The sequence below is a fragment of the Seriola lalandi genome, unplaced genomic scaffold (assembly GCF_002814215.2).
Source record: "Seriola lalandi dorsalis isolate HSWRI2012SDOR001 ecotype SW California unplaced genomic scaffold, Sedor1 jcf7180002054953, whole genome shotgun sequence".
Lineage (NCBI taxonomy): Eukaryota > Metazoa > Chordata > Actinopteri > Carangiformes > Carangidae > Seriola > Seriola lalandi.
Genome location: NW_019525504.1, coordinates 23,672 through 30,931, shown reverse-complemented (window position 1 = coordinate 30,931; position 7,260 = coordinate 23,672). Strand labels below are relative to the sequence as shown.

At 43.0% G+C, this 7,260-nt stretch overlaps 4 non-coding genes across 4 annotated transcripts; all 4 read left to right on the top strand.

Annotated features, from left to right (window-relative positions):
• Positions 1–2,903: 2,903 nt before the first annotated feature.
• On the top strand, positions 2,904–2,985 carry trnas-gcu (transfer RNA serine (anticodon GCU)). The gene has a single exon. It is a non-coding gene; the product is annotated as a tRNA-Ser (tRNA).
• A 1,224-nt stretch (positions 2,986–4,209) lies between these two features.
• trnas-gcu (transfer RNA serine (anticodon GCU)) lies at positions 4,210–4,291 on the top strand. Its single transcript has one exon. It is a non-coding gene; the product is annotated as a tRNA-Ser (tRNA).
• Positions 4,292–6,023: 1,732 nt separating this feature from the next.
• trnas-gcu (transfer RNA serine (anticodon GCU)) lies at positions 6,024–6,105 on the top strand. The gene has a single exon. It is a non-coding gene; the product is annotated as a tRNA-Ser (tRNA).
• A 432-nt stretch (positions 6,106–6,537) lies between these two features.
• On the top strand, positions 6,538–6,610 carry trnaa-agc (transfer RNA alanine (anticodon AGC)). Its single transcript has one exon. It is a non-coding gene; the product is annotated as a tRNA-Ala (tRNA).
• Positions 6,611–7,260: the final 650 nt, after the last annotated feature.

The window sequence follows — 7,260 nt, the reverse complement described above, 5'->3', positions numbered from 1 at the left end:
TTTACATCAGCAGTAACTTACAGAAGCAAATACAGAAGCTATGTGGCCATTAATACATAGATCAGAAAACAGTCAGGGCTGTGGCTGTGTAATTGTTATCTAAAATAACTGAACTGTTTATATTTGGTTTTTAAGGTAACTGAGACAGTTGGTGGTTTAGCAGCAAGAGTGAGGAAGTGACAGCAGACTAACTTGGAGAAAAGCCCAGACGACCAAATGTTAGGATATACCACTCTAACTTTCATCATTCAAGAATTTCAGGAGAGGTGGTTCCAGGAGAACCCCTGACTTCATTACTGTGCCAAAGTTCATAAGGGTCAAGGGTCACACATTGCAAAGCAAACAAATGCTGTTTTTGTGCCTGTCGGACTTAAAAAACTGGAAAACTGGAACAAAGCAATTGATAAAACTATCGGTCATCATCAGCCCATAACAGCAAAACTATCACCTGCACCAGAGAAACAGCAGGAGGAAGCGGGAGAAAGCTGACGCTCAACAGGACATGAGAATGACAAGGGAAACTTTAAACACACATGCTGTTCAGCCCCATCCATCTGGAATAATTTAGAGAGCAGCGTGAAACTTGTAACACTGATACTATATTCAAAAATGTGGTTCAAAGTCTGTGACTGACTTGGGGTGTAACCGTTTTACATAATCTTTATTTTTAACTAATATTACAGAGTGCACTTAATTCATCATCATTTGTCCTCTTATTGTCTACCTGGTTGTTTATTTGATATATTGGTAATAATAAACATACACTTGTTGTTGATTACATGAATACATATTTGAATGTATATTTATATCACTGAAATTTTGAATGTCTGTAGTTCATTTTTTTTGTTGTATTCGTATTCAGGTCTTGTAAATGAGACCTAAATCTCAATGGCTCAAAAAAATCGTTGCTGAGATGCAAATAGAATGACTTCAACATTCACCTCCTGTTTGAATAAACAACTTTACTCGTCCTGAAGTGCAGAATGAAACACTGATCAAAGGCAAATCACAGTTGGGCCAGTAGTGCCTGTTTTTCACAGTGTCACAGAGTGTTTGTAATTTCTATGGCTTTTATTTTAGAGCTGAATCTTGTTTCCCTTATGAACTACTTTCTTAAGAAAAAAACGACCTTTCTGCTTTTCATTGATAATAGGGATGTATTTTATATTCATGCAGCATCTTCTGTGTTATGGAGCCTTGACTCAGTGTACCATGCATCAATAGGTTTTATCACTAATGCAAAGTCTCTCGCTCACCATTGCACTCTATAAATTGGTGGGCTGGATATCATTGACTATTGCAGACAACAACACTAGAATATTTTTATGTACAAAGTGATGCTAGGTAAATTTCCACTTGACCTCTGGACATGTGGCATGACATCAGGGCTAGCAAGGCCAAAAGTGTTTAACCAGTTAAAGCTAAAAAGAGACATCAGTTAAAACGAAACTGAAGTGAAGTGATTTCTCTCCTTATATCTGATCTCAGAACAGCATTCTGTCCCATAAATGATCTGATGACTTGCTGCATTGTTAGCAGGCTCGAGTGGCTGAGGCGACCAATGAGGAGACCATGAAGCAGGGATCTTGATTTCTGGAGAGAATTCTTCGTCACTTGAGTCAGTTTCATCTGGTTGACATGCCTGTGCCTGGGATATCAGTTCCTCAGCCAAGAGGAATTTGAACTCCAGGTATTGGGAGGTTTTTCTTTCCAGGTCGTTGCAAGGCCTTTTATTGTCTGTACTAGCAACGTAAAGTTAGCAACTTGCCTGGCCTTAACAGATCTGAGGGGAAAGGATTCTGTGTAACAAGTGGCGTAGTCACATGTTACCAATATGTACCGACTGTCACATCCAATCATCTCAAGGGGCCCCACTACATCCATGCCTATTCTTTCAAATGGTGTGTCTATGACAAGTAATGGCTGAAGCTGGGCACGTGCTACTACCATTGGTGATGTTAGCTGGCATGTCTCACATGAAGCACAAAGGTTCTTGACACTGATGTACATGACTGGTCAGACAAACCTACTGCCAATCCTGCTGTGTTGTTTGGAATGCTAGGTGGCCTGGAAATGGGATAGAGTGACCTAGCTCCATGACTTTCTGTGTGAGGCTGTTTGGTAAAGTTAAGGCATCAACCTTGCCCTGATGCTGGCAAAGAAAAATCCATTTTTAATGACATAGCCAGCGTCAGCTAAGCAGTTTACCTTGCCCTGACTCACACCTTCAACCTCAAAGACCCTATCAAACCAGGGCTTCAGTGTTGAATCAGCTTTCTGCAGTGCTGCTATGTCAGAGGGGATATGGAAATCCCCTGGACTCTGTCTGTCCAATTGGGGAAACTAAGGAGCTCCGTTACTTCACAGGGGCTCAAATGGTAGAGCGCTTCCTTAGCATGCGAGAGGTAGTGGGATCGATGCCCACATTCTCCAGTAAACTGGAAGAAGAAGAGGCATCATGTGCAAAGCACTGAGTCTTTACACACCAGCCCAGTGGACAAATAAGTGAGTATTCTGGTCCAAAGGATTTGGACCAGATTGTTGAGTCTCCTGGGAAGGGATGAAAGGGCAGCATTGTAAATTGGAGAGAGGTGGTGTCTGAGACCTCCTCCCCTGTTCAGGGATGGTTTCTCTATTTTAACATAGGTGGTGTCTGAGACCAAACTTGGTCTTTTCAATTTGTAGTCACAGGTGCTGAAGTTGTGATTCTCCTGTAATTGATGAGGGCAGCATAATAACACTACAAGCCTTCTAGTCGGACAGACTAAATTTAATAGGCATAAGGGCTAAATTAAGCTCTCAAATGTCCCCCCACCTACGTTAAAACCTGAGGCGTTTACCTGGACACGCCCCTGAGTTCATGACCCGGACAGGCGTTTTCTTTTGAAGCTTATTTGCCAGAGGACGAGGTGGCCGAGTGGTTAAGGCGATGGACTGCTAATCCATTGTGCTCTGCACGCATGGGTTCGAATCCCATCCTCGTCGTGATAGAGTTTTCTTTAGTCCACAATGTTTCCATGTCAACAAGAGTAGATTCTATCCCAAATGTTCTCCCCATTTATCTGCTGTGACATGTACTTGGAAAGAACTTGGTAAAACTAAGAGGCTACGTCACAGGGGAATTAGTTCAAATGGTAGAGCGCTTGCTTAGCATGCGAGAGGTAGTGGGATCGACGCCCACATTCTCCAGTAGACTTCTATTCTTGGAGACGAGGCATCATGTGCAAAGCAGCGAGTCTTTACACACACAGCCCACGTGAGTATTCAGATCCAAAGAAGTCAATGAAATGTCATCCTGAAGTCCACATTGACGAATTCATTAATGGGTTTTATTGTTTATCACGCACCAAAACTCTGCTCAGCATTTATGGTATTCTGTGACTAAGTGTGGCAAATACGTCTATGTGTTTGGCGGCACAGGGGAATTAGCTCAAATGGTAGAGCGCTTGCTTAGCATGCCAGAGGTAGTGGGATCGACGCCCACATTCTCCAGTAAACCTCTATTCTTGAAGACGAGGCATCGTGTGCAAGGCAGTCAATCTTTACACACCAGCCCAGTGGACAAATAAGTAAGTATTCAGGTCCAAAGGAGTCAATGAACTGTCATCCTGAAGTCCACATTGACAAATACGTTGACGGGTTTGACTGCTTATCAGGCACCAAAACACTGCTCAGCCTTTATGTTATTCTGTGACCAAGTTTGGCAAATACGTCTATGTGATTGGATGTTTATAAGACATTGAAACACTGCACAGGATTAATGCGACTCCTAGACAGAATTATACAACTGTGGAAATGTATTGTTGCTGCAATCCGCTTGGCGTTTCCTATGCGGATTGATAGTTAACATCATAAATATGCTATTCTCACTTCATTTAGCTCCAAAAAACAAGTGCACCTGTCTTCAAGGAAGTTGTTTGAAAACCTAGTTAAGATTACTTGTCGGTTTGCAGGGTGGGAAAAAAGAATTTGAAAAATTCTACACCTGTAGTCACCGGTGCTGAAGATGTGATTCTCCTGTAATTGATGAGGGCAGCATAATAACACTACAAGCCTTCTAATCTGACAGACTAAATTTAATAGGCATAAGGGCTAAATTAAGCTCTCAAATGTCCCCCCACCTACGTTAAAACCTGAGGCGTTTACCTGGACACGCCCCTGAGTTCATGACCCGGACCGGCGTTTTCTTTTGAAGCTTATTTGCAAGAGGACGAGGTGGCCGAGGGGTTAAGGCGATGGACTGCTAATCCATTGTGCTCTGCACGCATGGGTTCGAATCCCATCCTCGTCGGGATAGAGTTTTCTTTAGTCCACAATGTTTCCATGTCAACAATAGTAGATTCTATCCCAAATGTTCTCCCCATTTATCTGCTGTGACATGTACTTGGAAAGAACTTGGTAAAACTAAGGAGCTACTTCACAGGGGAATTAGCTCAAATGGTAGAGCGCTCCCTTAGCATGCGAGAGGTTGTGGGATCGACGCCCACATTCTCCAGTAAACCTCTATTCTTGAAGACGAGGCATCGTGTGCAAAGCAGTGAGTTTTTACACACCAGCCCAGTGGACAAATAAGTGAGTACTCTGGTCCAAAGGAGTCAATGAACTGTCATCCTGAAGTCCACATTGACGAATTCATTGATGGGTTTTATTGTTTATCATGCACTAAAACTCTGCTCAGCCTTTATGGTATTCTGTGACTAAGTTTGGCAAATACGTCTATGTGTTTGGCGGCACAGGGGAATTAGCTCAAATGGTAGAGCGCTCGCTTAGCATGCGAGAGGTAGTAGGATCGACGCCCACATTCTCCAGTAAACCTCTATTCTTGAAGACGAGGCATCGTGTGCAAGGCAGTCAGTCTTTACACACCAGCCCAGTGGACAAATAAGTAAGTATTCAGGTCCAAAGGAGTCAATGAACTGTCATCCTGAAGTCCACATTGACAAATACGTTGACGGGTTTGACTGCTTATCAGGCACCAAAACACTGCTCAGCCTTTATGTTATTCTGTGACCAAGTTTGGCAAATACGTCTATGTGATTGGATGTTTATAAGACATTGAAACACTGCACAGGATTAATGCGACTCTTAGACAGAATTATACAACTGTGGAAATGTATTGTTGCTGCAATTCGCTTGGCGTTTCCATGTCAACAAGAGCAGATTCTATCCCAAATGTTCTCCCAATTTATCCGCTGTGACATGTACTTGGAAAGAACTTGTTAAAACTAAGGAACTCCATTACTTCATAGGGGAATTAGCTCAAATGGTAGAGCGCTTGCTTAGCATGCGAGAGGTAGTGGGATCGACGCCCACATTCTCCAGTAAACTTCTATTCTTGAAGACGAGGCATCATGTGCAAAGCAGTGAGTCTTTACACACCAGCCCAGTGGACAAATAAGTGAATATTCAGGTCCAAAGGAGTGAATGAACTGTCATCCTGAAGTCCACATTGACAAATACGTTGACGGGTTTGACTGCTTTTCACGCACCAAAACACTGCTCAGCCTTTAAGTTATTCTGTGACCAAGTTTGGCAAATACGTCTATTTGATTGGATGTTTATAAGACATTGAAACACTGCACAGGATTAATGCGACTCCTAGACAGAATTATACAACTGTGGAAATGTATTGTTGCTGCAATCCGCTTGGCGTTTCCTATGCGGATTGATAGTTAACATCATAAATATGCTATTCTCACTTCATTTAGCTCCAAAAAACAAGTGCACTTGTCTTCAAGGAAGTTGTTTGAAAACCTGGTTAAGATTACTTGTCGGTTTGCAGGGTGAAAAATTCTACACCTGTAGTCACCGGTGCTGAAGATGTGATTCTCCTGTAATTGATGAGGGCAGCATAATAACACTACAAGCCTTCTAGTCTGACAGACTAAATTTAATAGGCATAAGGTCTAAATTAAGCTCTCAAATGTCCCCCCACCTACGTTAAAACCCGAGGCGTTTACCTGGACACGCCCCTGGGTTGATGACCCGGACCGGCGTTTTCTTTTGAAGCTTATTTGCCAGAGGACGAGGTGGCCGAGTGGTTAAGGCGATGGACTGCTAATCCATTGTGCTCTGCACGCATGGGTTCGAATCCCATCCTCGTCGGGATAGTTTTCTTTAGTCCACAATGTTTCCATGTCAACAATAGTAGATTCTATCCCAAATCTTCTCCCCATTTATCTGCTGTGACATGTACTTGGAAAGAACTTGGTAAAACTAAGGAGCTACTTCACAGGGGAATTAGCTCAAATGGTAGAGCGCTTGCTTAGCATGCGAGAGGTAGTGGGATCGACGCCCACATTCTCCAGTAGACTTCTATTCTTGAAGACGAGGCATCATGTGCAAAGCAGCGAGTCTTTACACACACAGCCCACGTGAGTATTCAGATCCAAAGAAGTCAATGAAATGTCATCCTGAAGTCCACATTGACGAATTCATTAATGGGTTTTATTGTTTATCACGCACCAAAACTCTGCTCAGCCTTTATGGTATTCTGTGACTAAGTTTGGCAAATACGTCTATGTGTTTGGCGGCACAGGGGAATTAGCTCAAATGGTAGAGCGCTCGCTTAGCATGCGAGAGGTAGTGGGATCGACGCCCACATTCTCCAGTAAACCTCTATTCTTGAAGACGAGGCATCGTGTGCAAAGCAGTGAGTTTTTACACACCAGCCCAGTGGACAAATAAGTGAGTACTCTGGTCCAAAGGAGTCAATGAACTGTCATCCTGAAGTCCACATTGACGAAATACATTGACGGGTTTGACTGCTTATCAGGCACCAAAACACTGCTCAGCCTTTAAGTTATTCTGTGACCAAGTTTGGCAAATACGTCTATGTGATTGGATGTTTATAAGACATTGAAACACTGCACAGGATTAATGCGACTCCTAGACAGAATTATACAACTGTGGAAATGTATTGTTGCGGCAATTCCACAACGTTTCCACAACGTCCCATGTCAACAAGAGCAGATTCTATCCCAAATGTTCTCCCAATTTATCCGCTGTGACATGTACTTGGAAAGAACTTGATGAAACTAAGGAGCGCCATTACTTCACAGGGGAATTAGCTCAAATGGTAGAGCGCTTGCTTCGCATGTGAGAGGTAGTGGGATCGACGCCCACATTCTCCAGTAAACCTCTATTCTTGAAGACGAGGCATCGTGTGCAAAGCAGTGAGTCTTTACACACCAGCCCAGTGGACAAATAAGTGAGTATTCAGATCCAAAGGAGTCAATGAACTGTCATCCTGAAGTCCAC